The following is a 15,508-nucleotide window of genomic DNA, read 5'->3' on the forward strand; positions in this document are numbered from 1 at the left end:
TCGTGTTTCCCTTTGATCCAAGTAATTAGTCTAGCCTACATGCTTGCTCCCCCTAGCTTTGCTTACTTAACACACCTACCCATAACCCCCCATTAAAAATTTACCATCCCCAATCATTCGGTCACACACACACACGCTCACACTTACACACACTTTCTCTAAACCCTTAGCCGCATATGACCCCCACTTAAAGTAACTTCCAAACCTCCAAAGTTCCAAACCATTAATACCCCTCCTACCTAACTCTCCCTCTTACGTGGCCCTCTCCCAACCACCCATTTGTTTTTTGCCACCACTACCAACCGTTATGCACTGCCATCCTTATGGACTACCATGTTCTTTATGCCCATCGTTTGGCACCATCGTTTGGCACCATCACATTGAGTACTATTATTATGCCTTTCGAGCTCGCTACCCTTACTAATTCTGCCATTTCTCCAACCTACCTTTGACTGCTAAGCTTCTTTGCCAACCCATATGTATTGTTCTACACTCAGTCTTGATATTTGTCTTGCACACCCTCCTCTTGCCTTCTTCTCAATGCCTCTTAGCGTTGCTTTCCTTACAGCCTCTCGTCAAGTCTCCCTTCGGGTAGCTTGCCCTTCATAGTTCGCCTCTCTGTGTTAACGGATAGAGTCTACGCTCTTTGCCCTAGCTTTCACTTTCTTGCTTAGTGTCTTCCCTAACCACAGTCATGACTACTTCTTGCCTACTGCTTGGGTTCATGAATCTTCTCTAAACCTTTACGACTCCCCATTTTGGCGCTTCGTCTCGGGCTTCTTCTTAGTTTGCCTTAGTAACTTTCGCAGTAGGCCGATATGCCACCCTTCAAGTCGACTCACTGAGCTATTCTACGTGATCGACAACCTTCGCTTGTCTTTTAGGTGCTTCACCTCCTTCTCGGACAACCTACGCTTACCCATAACAAGCTCACTCTTTAGAGTTATCAAGCTCCCAGTGCAGGGGGGCTCCCTTTTAGTGGTTGCTCCTCGCTTAACTCCGTGTTCGCTTTGCTTGTATTCCCTGCTTTCAACGGCAAAAGCATGCAAATGGCTGACAAAAGCTCTTATGGCACTAAGCTTATCTTAGTTGTTTGTCGCATACTACTTTTAGTTCTCTCCACTGACATCACGACTCGTATTCTCAAGATTTGTGAGCTTTTTTTAACTCTCACAATCCGTGAAGGGATTTGATATTGTATGTATATTGATATTGTATTACGTTTTTATCTTCATAAGTATGCTTAGAGTTTCTTATTCAGTTATATGGGTTTATTACACGAATTCTTTGCTGAGTTATTAGTATTTGCATTTTGTCTTTATTATCCTACGAGATTTCGTTATTTAAGTGTATGTTTCTTTAATATAAAATTGTCTCTTAGCCTCCCCTTTTTTACTTTCATTTTTTAATTTAATTTAAGGTTGCTTTAATTATTATTTCTTTCTTTATATGTATCTCTAGTTATTTATTTATCATTATTTATATATAAGTTTTTGTATACATATATATATATATGTGTGTGTGTGTGTGTGTGTGTGTATGTATACATATACATATACATATATATAAACTTATGAAACTCTCTGTAGCACCACGTAACTTCTTGAAATTTTAAATAAAAACATTTCATAACTATCTACCCTCCCTTTCTGCTTAATACTTCTTAGGAATTTAGTCAAATTTTCATGAAATTTATGATCATTTAATTAGTTTCCTTTGTCATGTAGTTTTGGTAATGGAAATTTTCTAAGGGTGTGGATTCCCCCCCCTTGTCTATTCCATTTTATTTAATTCTTAGATAATTATTTGGTTAAGGGTGTGGCCTAACCCCCCTTTTTAATTTGTTTCTCAAGTAATTTATGTACATTTTATTACCCTCACTATTTACTCCTCTCTCTTAAATAATCCTTTTTGTTGATCTTAAATCTTGTTAAATTTTTTGATAGTCTAAGAAGTTGTTTCACTTTCCTTCTAGAATCTGAAAAATTTGTTCAAATTCTTAGGTAAAGTGATAACAAGCCAAGGAATATAGGGATTACTTGTCTAGTCAAATATTGTTCTAACAAATGGTTGGTTTGGATGGTGGTAGGCAAGTGGACCTTGACCTTGGAGCTTGGACTACCTGACAGATTCAACACTTTTTTAGCAATTTTTACTTTATGTACACCCACATATTAATACAATGTTTTATCTACTCTTATTTGAGCTTCGTGTGCCGTGTTGTTAAAAGGTATTATTTTTTAAACACACACACACACACACTTTTCTCAAAACAAATTTCACATGCACACGCACACATCTGCCTGACTCTAACCCCAAAACCACCACTTTGTTGAAGTTGGATAGAGTTTGAAAATCACCATAAAGGGAATCCACACACACACACACACATTTTCTACACTCTTATACACATTCATGTAGTTATTGACATTTAGATATTCACATTATCCCCATTTCCCCCCCCCTCCTCTTACGTCTCTTGTCTCTGCAAACCCCCCAATTAATCTCTACCCTAAATAAGCTCTAGTCAAAGCTATTTCCCTTCTTAATATATGTATATATGTATGTGTGTGTGTATATATATATATATATTAATCTCTCTCTCTCTCTCTCTCTCTCTCGCTCTCTCTTTTGCTCTCTCTCTCCTCCTCCCTCCCTGCCTCTCTCTCTCTCTCTCTCTCTCTCTCTCTCTCTCTCTCTCTCTTCCTACACATTGTTGAGATATCGAGCTCCACTTATGATATGCCAGGGTGACGGTTGTGCATTTATGTCACTGACTTATTAGCTGCAGATGCAGTTGGTACACCGCCCATGAATAATAGCTGGATGACAGCTATCTTTATGTACTCTAGTTAGTGTCTCAGTTAGTATGCCACCTAGGTTAGCTGAGTTTGGTTTGAGACCTACATATAGGGTTCATCTATTCCTTTTTTATTGAGAGAGAGAGTCCTTTTGGCTTTTCACAACTAAGAAGAGAAAAACTATTTTCAGCCTCCACCTTTGTGTGTATTCCCCCATTGTGTATGTGAGAAAGCTACAAATGAGACTCCTTACCTCTCTCCCACTCTCTTCCTCCTCTCTTCACATGGTATCAGAGCTCGGTTCGTGGTAAGGAGCTCAATGAAGCAAATCAAGTTCGTAGTGTCTTGGTAAGAGGATCAATGTTGCTTTCCTTTTTTGAGTTTGGGAGTAAATCTTTGCATGTACCACAGCTAGAAAGTGCAAGAGTGCACTGTCTCAGATTGAGATGCCCTTCGTGGTGCAGTGAGAGGGTAGCATATGCTACGGGTGAAGGCAAAGCCCTCGGTGACATTATTTTTCTGATTTGAGGCCGATTCGGGGCTCGTTTTGGTGTCGGAGGTTTTCCACAGGCACTCAAAAAAGTGCTCTATTTTGGCTGTGCAACCATTGTTTTGCAGGTCAGTGAAAAGTTGCCATAGAACTTGCATCGTATGCTTATGCACAGAGATATTGGGAGTGACAAAATCATTCTTATTGTCTATTGATGCAAAATCGTCACTAGGAAGTGACTGTGTGATCAAATACCACTTTCATCAGTTTTGCAGATCCGCCCTTGTGAGACAAAAGTTGTGTTTTTTGCAGTGATGGAATATTTTTGTAGTGTTTTGTAATGGCGTCTGATGCTCTTTCATAGATAGTCACTGAAAAGCTTGACAAGAACAACTTCCAAGCATGGAAGTTTAGAATGATGAATTTCCTTAAGGGAAAAGGCTATTGGGAGTTCATTACTGGAGCTGAACAAGAACCAGTTATTCCTAATGTTCCCAATCAACAGGAGTTGCAGGCATTTAAAGGATGGCATGAGAGCCAGAAAAGTTATGTATTGGCTATCTATCAGTATTTCAATTTCTATGATTGTGCATATTCAGGATGCAAGCACGCCGAAGGAGGCATAAAATGTACAGGACAAATAGGCATGCCATGAAAATGCATCTCAAGCGGGAGTTGCATAATGTGCAGAGAGAAAATATGAGCATCAATGACTACCACATGAAGGTGAAGAAGATTGCAGATGCACTTGCTTCCATTGGGTCACCAGTGGAAGATGATGATTTAGTTTCTGTGACCTTGAATGTCTAGGAAAGGATTATGCACAGTTCCTGACATCCATTGCCATCCGTGAAAATTTTCCTGACTTTGAGGAGTTGATTGCTCTTCTAATTTCTGAAGAGCAAAGAAATGGTGGTGCATCTTCCTCAGGAGGAACCTCAAAAGAAACTATCTTCTACTCAAATGCTGGAACGGGTAGAGGCAGAGGTAGAGCAGGCTGATCTGGAGGCCGTGGCAAAAATCAAAATATGCAGCAAATTCAAGAAAACCAATCCTATGGAGGACGTGGTAACCTTAGAGGCAGGGGGAGCCAAAGAGGTCGTGGTGGATGGTAGAGAGGCCAAAATGCAAATAGCAATGTTGAATGCTACTACTTTGGTAAAATGGGTCATATGGCTAAAGATTGCTATAAAAAGCAGAATGACATTATGAATGGAAAATTTCAGCAAGGCAATTATGCATCCTCTAGTAGATAGGGTGATGACAGAAATGAGCATTTGTTTATGGTGCAGCACATGACCAGTTTTGTGACAAGTGCAGAAGAAAGCAATGATGTGTGGTATGTTGACTCAGGTGTGTCAAACCACATGACAGGTCATGCAGAATGGATGTAGGATGCAAGGAAAATGGGAAAACTAGGATTTGTGGAGACTGGTGATGATATTGCACATCCTATTGTGCAGATTGGTAAAATTCCTTTGTCTATGTAGGATGGGAAAAGGAAATACCTGTCTGATGTATTTCATGTCCCGAACATCACTAAGAACTTGGTTTCTATTGGTCAAATGGTTGAGCAGGGCTTACAAGTTAGATTTAATCCTCATGGATGCTTTGTTGAGGATATGAAAAATAAAGGTCGCTTGATAGCAAAAGGGAAGAAGAAGGGTAGGATGTTTACGTTGGATGCGGACATGCCTGAATTGAGTGCAACAATGTTTGCACATGGGACTAGTGTAGTTGCAGATATTGATATCTAGCATAAACGCATTGGTCATGTTAATGTATAGCGACTAAAATTAATGCAGGCCCAAAATATTGTTGCAAGATTGCCTAAGTTCAAGGTTGCAAAAATGCATAAGATATGTGAAGCCAGTCAATTTGGAAAACAGGCAAGGAAACCATTTCCTAGACATGTTCAAGAGAGTAAGAGGCCATTGGAACCAGTCCACTCTGATGTGTGGACTACTAAAGCTGCATCTATTGGAGGTTGCCATTATTTTGTCACTTTTATTAATGACTGCAGCAGAAAAGTTTGGGTGCATTTTATGAAAAAAAAAGTGAAGTGTTTGGGCATTTCAAAGCTTTTAAAGCTATGGTTGAAAAGGGACGGGTGCATTTTATGAAAAAAAAAGTGAAGTGTTTGGGCATTTCAAAGCTTTTAAAGCTATGGTTGAAAAGGAACCGGCCTACAAATAAAATTCCTAAGGTCAGATGGAGGGGGAGAGTATCTCTCAAATGACTTTGCAAGGTTCCTACAGGAGCATGGCATAAAGTAGCAATATTCATGTAGTCATACCGCATAGCAAAATGGACTTGTAGATTGGAAAAATAGGCATATTGGAGAGGTAGCTCGTGCCATGCTCAACCAAAAAGACCTGCCAGATTATTATTGGGCTAAAGCAGTTGCTACAACAGTCTACATAATGAACAAGACTCCCATTGCAGCAATACATGGCATGATGCCAGAGGAGAGGTATAGTGGTAGGAAACCAGATATTTCTCATTTGAAAGTTTTTGGTTGCATTGCCTATGTTCATGTGCCAGATGAGTTGAGATCCAAGTTGTGGATCCAAAAGTTGACAAGTGCATCTTTATTGGTTATTCTCTACAGCAAAAAGGGTATAGATGCTATAACCCTTCTACTGGTAAGTTTATAGTGAGCAGAGATGTTTTTGATGAGATGAGTAGCTGGTATAAACCAGTAAATGTGATTGATGATGTAGATGCACAAAATGGTAATGCTGCAGAGAATTCACAGCAGCAATCACAAAATATTAGTGGACCTGTAGTGTCCTCTAGCAGTGGTTCACATACTTTGCCATGGATAGGCAGTTTGAGATCAGGAGAATCTCCTCAAAGCAATGCAGATAGTGGTATGCAAGTATCACGAAAAGGAAAAGAGAAAGTAGATCAGCCCATGGTTGATGTGAATGCAGGTCATTCTTATGTGGATGGTGAATCCAGTGGCTCAGAACAGAGCCTTGATGATGAGTTGGGTATTCCTTCTGTTGTTACACCTGGAGTAAGGAAGACAAGGGATGTTTTGAGAGCACCTGGTAGTGAGCCTATTTTGTGCAGGTCTACCATAGTTAAGTATCTTGTGGATAGGCTGAAATATGATGGATTTACAGCCATTCACTTTGCCTATATGGTCAAAGTGTTACAAGAACTAGAACCCACTTCTTTTGAGCAAGCCATGGGAAAAGAAAAATGGGAGAAAGCCATGGATGAAGAAATGGATGCCTTGGAAGCAAATTCTACATGGGAATTGGTGCCTTTGCCAAAAGACACGAATGGAATTTGTTGCAAGTGGGTTTATAAGGTGAAGCACAATGCCGATGGTTCTGTGAGCAGATACAAGGCAAGATTAGTTGTCAAGGGGTATGCACAGACATATGGCATTGAGTATGAAGAAACATTCAGTCCGGTTGCAAGGATGGCAATTGTAAGAGCAGTAATTGCTATGGCTGCATCGAAGGGATGGTCTTTACATTAGATGGATGTAAAGAATGCCTTCTTGCATGGTGATTTGCAGATTAGAAGTAATTGTGGTTAAGCATACTTAACCTTGGTTGAGACTATCTGGTTTAGTTAAGTCACCACCAGCAGTCAAGTTTACCACAAGCTGGTTTAGGTCTGGTTTATGTTCAGGATTGGTTAACTGCCACATCACCAAGTGTCACCTAAGCACATAGCCCCTGCCAAGCACAGTTTGCAATTCTGCATGTGAATCCCTGTGCCACATTAGCAAAGGCCATCTCTTCTCCACAAAATCTTCGACTAGGCGTAACTCTCAATCCAGAAAGAATTTGGACACGCTCCAAAAGGGAAAAGTGATCTTCTTTTTGAGCTCTACACGCCTGTCAAGTCAGAATCATTGTATGCAATTAGACACTACCAATATTGAAAGAAATCGATTGGTAAGACCGTTGCATTAAATGGAAAAGCGACACATGAATGCAAAAAGCATGCCAAAAGCACAAGTGCATGAGATGACCATAGCACAAAGCATGGCATCCACACAGAAAGCATTAAGGCACATGGAAGAACAAAGCATCATGCATCAAGCTACGTCAAGCGAAGAAGTGAATGCCATTGACATGAAGCATTGAAAAGTAAAATCCTTTCCACCTTCGGCCCATATGTTTGTAAATCAAGCCTGACCACCTGAGAGTAGCTATGAAAGCACCCAGGGGAGGTATTGACATGTAAAAACCACACTTGACCACCTGAAGTAGCAATGCAAGCACTAAGGGGAGGTGATGGAATGTAACTCACATCTGACCACCTTGCAGTAGCCAAAGGATTATGGCACCAAGGGGAGGTGTTGAGAGTTGTGGTGCCATGAGCACATAATTAAAGGCTAAGGTATGGTATAGGAAAGAATTAAAGTAGCCACCCTAGGATGTGGACTACATGATGTGGAGATGTGGATTGAGGATATCCACAAAGAGAGATGTGGATTGAGGATATCCACAAGGAGAGATGTGAACCAGAGGATCCCACAGATGTTGACTATTCAAAGGGCACTCTCTATAAGAAGCCTATCATGTATTGTTGATTACAAGCACATTTGGAATAGATTGAGTGTTTCATACTTCTTGTCTCTCTCCCCATGGCTTTCCATATTTGGTTTGATCCTCCATGATCTTTATGCTCATTAAGTGATAGAGTAGGCTAATACGATCCGCACTCTGTCACCCTCTTATGAGGACACATATTCTATTTACCATAAATGCAATGCTCACAATTTTTCAATTTTGAAAATTTAAGAGACGGGATATAACCAAGACGAGACAACTCTTCTATTCCTCTGACACTCATGTGTCCAAGCCGGCTATGCCACAATGAAAACTTTGGCAGCTCGGCAACAGAAGCATCACCAGATACAACAATTTTTCCAACAACTAATGGATAGAGAGTGTCCATCTTAGGACCCCTAGCAACAACCATGGAGCCCTTTACTATCTTCCACTTCTGAGCACCAAAAGTGGTGTGATATCCCATATCGTCAAGCTGTCCCGTACTAATGAGATTCTTCTTAAGTTCAGGGACGTAGCGTACATCATGAAGCATGAAAGCTGAACCATCATAGAGCTGGAATTTCACGTCACCCATTCCCTCTATGAGGCATGCATGATTATCTCCCAAATACACATATTTAGGCTTCCAAACATGGTATTTGCTGAAGCTATTCTTGAAAGGAGTAACATGGAAAGAAGCCCTTGAATCGATCAGCCATGTGTTAAGATCTAAGAGACACCCCGCATGTAGAGAGTGTGCACTAATAGTAGAGGTAAAAAGAAGATCTGAAGAGCAATGGCTGCCATCAGACACATAATTCAGCTCCTCTATCTTGACACAAGACTTCTTAGAATGAGGCACAATGGCCTTCGAATCATCACTTGCATCTGCCTTTTGCTTGCCCTCTTTCTTTTCTGCTTTCAACTTCCAACATTGCTTTTTAAGATGTCCCTTTTTGCCACAATGATCGCATTCAACATCCTTTTTGGAGCGGGGCTTGCTCCTACCATTTCTGTCCTGACTTTTGCCTCTATTCTTGGTTCGGCCACGTGCTTGCAATGCATTCCCTTTCCCACTTGAGTTGTTCTTTCGATTCATATCTTCTTGTAGGATGGCACCCTCCACATCTGCCACATTTAAGAGAGGATTGGAGTTGCTTGAGGCTGTCCTGAAAGTGTCCCAAGATTTTGGCAATGAACCTAAGAGAATTACAGCCTGTACCTCCTCATCTAGTTTCAGCCCTTGTGCAAGCACTTGGCTGAATATGCTTTTAAACTCATTTATGTGTGCACTGACTGATGTTCCCTCTTTCATCTCGAGACTTGTAAGCTTCTTGAGCCAATAAACCTTGCCTGTGGCACTCTTTTGAGAGTAAGTGTTCTCTAACCGCTGCCACATTGCCCATGCATTGGGCATATCCCGTATCCCAGGAAGAAGAGAATCCACAACTGATAGCATGAGTGTGGAACGCGTAAGCTCATCTATGTTGAGCCACTGCTCATCACTAATGGCGGAGGGCTTGACACCCTTTTCCCTTATAGGGAGATGCTGACTCTTTTGCAACAAAACATTGTACACCTGGGTCCTCCAGATGTCGTAGCTCTTAGCACCCTCAAGCTTTCGGATGTGGAGCAAAGATGAGCTCTCTTCTGATGAAGCCATATCAGCAAATAGAACCAAGAAATAAAGTGTGTGACTCCCTGCAAGCACTTAGAAGTGCTCAGCAAAGTATCTCCAAAGCGCGGAAACACTCCCAGATAAATAACACCTCCCACTTGCTACAGAAACGGTACAACAAGCTTTAATGACAATTATAGCACTTGAAAATGTGGCACAGCAGCAAGAAAGCTCCAGCAAAACTGTCCAAAAACAGTAAATGACGGTACAACACCAAAAAATGATTGTTCAAGGACGAAACGAGACTCAAACAGTCCCGAAACTGTCTTGAAACAGTGAATTACTGTTATACTCAGAAAATGGCACAATTTCCCCAACTTAAAGTGCTCAATTAGTGACCAAAAGGCATGTAACAGTCCCCCAAACTGTGGCAAACAATTCAGAACTGCAAATAGGCAAAAGCCCCTTGATTTGAACACTTTTGACGAGGATTTATGGCATGTACTTCCTGCTGCAATTTCTCCAATGCACAATAACACCTATGTCTTCAAAAGCCCCTTGATTAGAGCTCAATTTTTGAACATGTGAGGCATGTACGGCATCCAATAGCTTCCTCCTAAATGCATATGCATCCAAACCACAAAAGCCCTTTGAACGGCAAGTGCTATCCAAGCACAATAGGCATCAAAAGTGCTCTCAATGCATCAATAGCATACCCACTGGTGCAATCACAGTGTTATGTGACGAATGTCATGCAATATCACTGCCAAAGTGCCCAATGTGATACGTACCTGCAAACCACGAGTCCCCAAGTGGACTATATTCACAAGGAGGGTCTAGAGAGCAAGTACCTTAAGAGTCAAGAGTTTTCGAAGTGTCACAAAATCACCGTTGGATGCTCACAAGGGTGTGCCACCACTACACGAACACGCCCTTCGAACCACGTCGCAAATGGGATTTTCCAAGGCCCGTAACGGGGGTACTCTTCTTTCCCTTTAGAAGTGCGATAAATAACGGTTTAAGGACGCATTCGCATGGGGGGGATGCCCCGTTATGACACCCGTTGAGAAGAACGATAATTTTTTTTCAAACCTCTTATCTCACAAGCACGTTTTTCACCTCTTCCAACATCCCCAAAATGGCAATTCTAGACGTTGTTTCCCCAGATCTGCACTGTTCTGGTCTTGGTCTTGCTGCGTTCAAGCTGCTCTAGGCACCTGTGTTCGGGATGCTCTGCGCATTCTTTTGCTCCACGTTGTTCTGTGTCATCAACGTTCTGACAGTCAACTTCTGCACCCGCTGCACGGTTCTGCACGTGCGACCTTCTCTGTGCACTCTTTACCTCTGCGCAATGCTCCACCATCCTGTTCGTCATGCTTCTACGTCTTCTCAGCGTTTGGTTGGAGTTGCTTCGCGTGTGGTTATCGCTGGGTATTCGGGGGTTGTCGCCAAGTGTGCAGGGGGTGTGAGCTCCCAGGCTCTGATACCAGTTGATGGAGTGAGTGGAGAGTGAGAGAGAGTAGGAGACGAGAGTCAACAATGTGTGGGTGTGAAGAATGGATAATGGGCACACCACAACCCATGAGTTTTGTTCATGTGTTAGGGTTAGGGTGGAACCGGTTTCACATTGTATACAAACTATAAATGTTACATAGGGCCTTTACACCCCAACATTGCCCACCAATGAGAGTGTATTTCCACCCCTTGAGAGCGAGTTTCCTACGCTTATCTTGAGGCATAGTGTCAGGGAATGTGCCTTTTGACTGGTAATCTACCAACTCAGCATATTCATTCTCACAATAATCAATTTCAAACAAGTCAGCATCTGGCAATTCCATGTCAACTACATGTGTTTGCTTGGGTGCTGGTAACCTGGACAAACAATTAGTCCCACATGGCTCTTGCTTGGTTCATGAATAACTTTAAAGTTGAACACGTGCAATAGAAGAATCCAAGAAACAAGCCATCTTTGGATGGCAGTCTTGTTAATAAGACAAAGTAAAGCTTGATGATCCGCATAGAAAAAGGGATTTTTGAGTAAATAATGCCTTAGTTTTTGTACACTAAAACCATCCCCAAAGCTTCTCACTCAGTTGTGCTATAGTTTGACTCAGTAGGTGTTAGCAAGTTGCTAGCATAATATACTGAGATAGTCCAATTGACCATCCAACTGAGCTAGAATAATACCCAAAGCATAATTAGAAGCATCCACACGCACATGGAAGATGACATCCCATCTTGGTTGTTTGAACAATGTGACCATGTATTCCAATATTTGAAACTCATGCTGGCAAAAAGTGTTAGATATCAATGCTCCACTCTCGTGTAACTACGCGGGAACCAGCTAACTCTACTTGTAAGCCCCCCATACAAGGAGAAGGCATTTGAGTAGCTCGGTTATCCAGTAGGTCTTGGTTTGGACACCAGATGGGGGCCATTGTGGCCTGATGGTTGGATGGAGTTGGCACACTGCCAACTAGGTTACATGCAAGTGCGGGAAGGCATCCCATGGCTGACTGCATTGAGGGTAGACAGAGCATTTCCCGAGGCAACCCACTCTCGGGTTGCGGGGCCCGTTTGGAGTCCTAGATGATCCCGGATGGCTGTGAGCCAAAGGTTAGTTGCTCTATTTTACACCACGGTTCTATCATGTGGTCGGTGGCCTATTTCGGGATCGACCCCTAGTCGACCGTTTTGGGCGGACTGGGTTGGTCACCCAATTGGGTCCAACCGACTATGACTAGTGGGTATATAAGAGCAAGCCCGTGAAACCCATTTCATCACTAGCTACAGCAACCCTGATTCCTTAGCATCCAGCCTCCATCCTCTATTGTTTCCAGATCACCATCGAAGCTTCTTTCACAGGAGCGCATGGCTGGAAGGCATCCCATGACTGACTGCACTGAGGGTAGATAGAGCATTTCCCGGGGCAGCCCACTCTTGGGTTGCGGGGCCCATTTAGAGTCCCAGATGATCCCGGATGGCTATGGGCCGAAGGTTAGTTGCTCTATTTTATGCCACGTTTCTATCGTGTAGTCGGTGGCCTATTTCGGGACCGACCCCCAGTCGACCATTTTGGGCGGACTGGGTTGGTCACCCAATTGGGTCCAACCGACTACAACTAGTGGCTATATAAGAGCAAGCCCGTGAAACCCATTTCATCATTGGCTACAGCAACCCTGATTCCTTAGCATCCAGCCTCCGTCCTCTACTGTTTCCAACTTGCCATCAAAGCTTCTTTCACAGGAGCGAGACAGGAGCACATGGCTGGAAGGCAGCACCATCTAGTGTATCAGTTGTACAGTAATCAAAATTTTGATTCTCCATACTATCTGGTTTTCTCTCTTGTGTACGAGATCCTGTTATCTGTTGAGCACAGACGTTGTATTGTTTTCTTACATGGTATCAGAGCTTGGACTCTAGCAAGAAGATTTGGTAGTGTGTTTATGTTTGCGAGCAGATTGTGAGAGATGGCCCAGCCTGCAAGACTACGAATCCCACCATTCGGCGAAAGCGAAAAGTTGGACGGCTCTAACTATCCACTTTGGAAGTTCAAGATGAAGACCATCCTAAGCACATACAAGCTTTGGGATACTGCTACTGGGATGGACGTGAGGCCGGTTGCGAGATTGGATCTAGCCAATGCAGGACAACAGATAGTACCAACTACGGATGAGATTCTCGTGTGGATAAGAAGAAATGCAGATGCGTTGTGTTCTATTGTCTGCAGTGTAAGTGATTCCGTCATGACCAGATTTTGTGACTCGGATTGGGCAGGAGACGTGGACTGTAAAAGATTAGTGACAGGTTACTGTTTCTCACTTGGATCTGGAGCTGTGTCATGGGTCAGCAAGAAGCAACCTACAGTTGCTCTTTCTTCTACCGAGGCTGAGTACAAATCAGTTTGCTTTGCTTCTTGCGAGGCAGTGTGGTTGAGGAGGATTTTGGGGGACATGGGTACAGTGCAGAACAAGCCAATGCAGTTATCATGTGATAATCAGAGTTGCATGGCGATTGTAAAAAACCATGTGTTACACGCTTGCACAAAACACATTCAGATTCAATATCACTTTGTATGCGAGCTCATCATGGATGGAGAGGTCGACTTGGTGTACTGTCCGACTAGAGAGAATGCTACGGACATCTTCATGGAGGCTCTTAGAAGAGACTTGCTGGAGAGGCATCTTCATCGACTTGGCATTGGGCCGAAAAAGTAAGTTCACTTGCGGGTGGACATTGAGCGGGGGTGTTAGATATCAATGCTCCACTCTCGTGTAACTACGCGGGAACTAGCTAACTCTACTTGTAAGCCCCCCATATGAGGAGAAGGCATTTGAGTAGCTCGGTTATCCGGTAGGCCCTGGTTTGGACACCAGATGGGGGCCATGTGTGGCTTGATGGCTGGATGGAGTTGGCACACTGCCAACTAGGCTACATGCAAGTGTGGGAAGGCATCCCATGACTGACCACACTGAGGGTAGACATAGCATTTCTCAGGGCAGCCCACTCTCGGGTTGCGGGGTCCGTTTGGAGTCCCAGATGATCTTGGATGGGTGTGGGCCAAACGGTGACCGTAGGTAAGTTGCTCTATTTTACGCCACGGTTCTATTCTGTGGTCGGTGGCCTATTTCGGGACCCCTAGTTGACCGTTTTGGGCGGACTGGGTCGGTCACCCAATTGGGTCCAACCAACTATGACTAGTGGCTATATAAGAGCAAGCCCATGAAGCCCATTTCATCACTGGCTACAGCAACCCTGGTTCCTTAGCATCCAGCCTCCGTCCTCTACTATTTCTAGCTCGCCATCAAAGCTTCTTTCACAGGAGCACACGGCTGGGAGGCATCACCATCTATTGTATCAATTCTATAGTAATCAAATTTTTGATTCTCTATACTATCTGGTTTTCTCTCTTGCGTACGAGATCCTGTTATCTGTTGAGCACAGACGTTGTATTGTTTTCTTATAAAAAGCTCTGATTGTTCAACCTCCGGGTTGAAAATTTCCCTTCCATGTGTTCATCTATGCCTTCAATAGAGCCATTGGCATATTCTTGAAGTAGCAAAAAACCAAAGGTGGTACTGAACCGTCTAATACACTGGTCAGCAATTGCCCAATGTCAAGAAGAACTACTAGACCACCAAGAAAGAAGCTCTAGTCAGCGCTTGCCTAATATTAGCTTGCATGCGATCGCCAACTACCCTCCAACTACCTATCTCATCTAGAGAGCAAAGAATAGCCCAATCTATTTGTGGTGGATTATTTCCTTGATGTAGACCAAAATGTGATTGCGGCTGTGAAACTTGACACAACTCCAACCAAGGTGTTGGATGGAGCACCTTCGATGGCATTAGATGAACAATAGATGCAAGATAATGTTCTAGCATTTGTACCAATGTGGTATGATGATATGTTCTAGTTTGTTGAAAGCAAAATCCATGGTGAAAAACACCTTCCCTAAAATAGAGGCGCAAGCAACTCACCCTCTGGTGTCAAAATTTTTGCATCATCATGGGATATCTTTATCACCTTAGCCTTGACAAAGTTCTTCATTAATGTGTGCCACCACATGAACAGTCCATTTTGGCCTACTATTCTTGCCGATGATACTATAGTCTAGAAATCCTTCAGGCCAGACTATGGTGGTCTACTATTCTTGGTGATGCCATCGCCTTTGCCATGCATTGTGATGTCTGCCAATGGTTGGGTTTGCCCACCATTCATGATCACATGCCACACAAGCAGTCCTCCCCCTCAATCCATTCTAAAAATGGGGCTTAGACTTCATCGGTCTTTTCAATCTAGCCACCCATGCATCTTGAAACAAGTACGTTATTCACAACCGATACAGGGTTGAGGCATGAGCAATGAGAGACAATTTAGCAGCTTCTATAGCCAAATTCAATGAGAAAATTATGACCTATTTCAAATGTCTAGTGGAGATCATTAGTGCCATTTTGTCAATGATGTCATGTCCAAGCTTACAAAGAGGCATATAATTATCCCCATAGGCTCTCCATTATCTACTATGCTCAAGCCAATGATTAGGCAGAATCATCCACCAAGAAGCTCATCCAAA

This window comes from Dipteris shenzhenensis, chromosome 4, assembly GCF_047967505.1.
Source record: "Dipteris shenzhenensis isolate YYH24624 ecotype China chromosome 4, Dip_SZ_1.0, whole genome shotgun sequence".
Lineage (NCBI taxonomy): Eukaryota > Viridiplantae > Streptophyta > Polypodiopsida > Gleicheniales > Dipteridaceae > Dipteris > Dipteris shenzhenensis.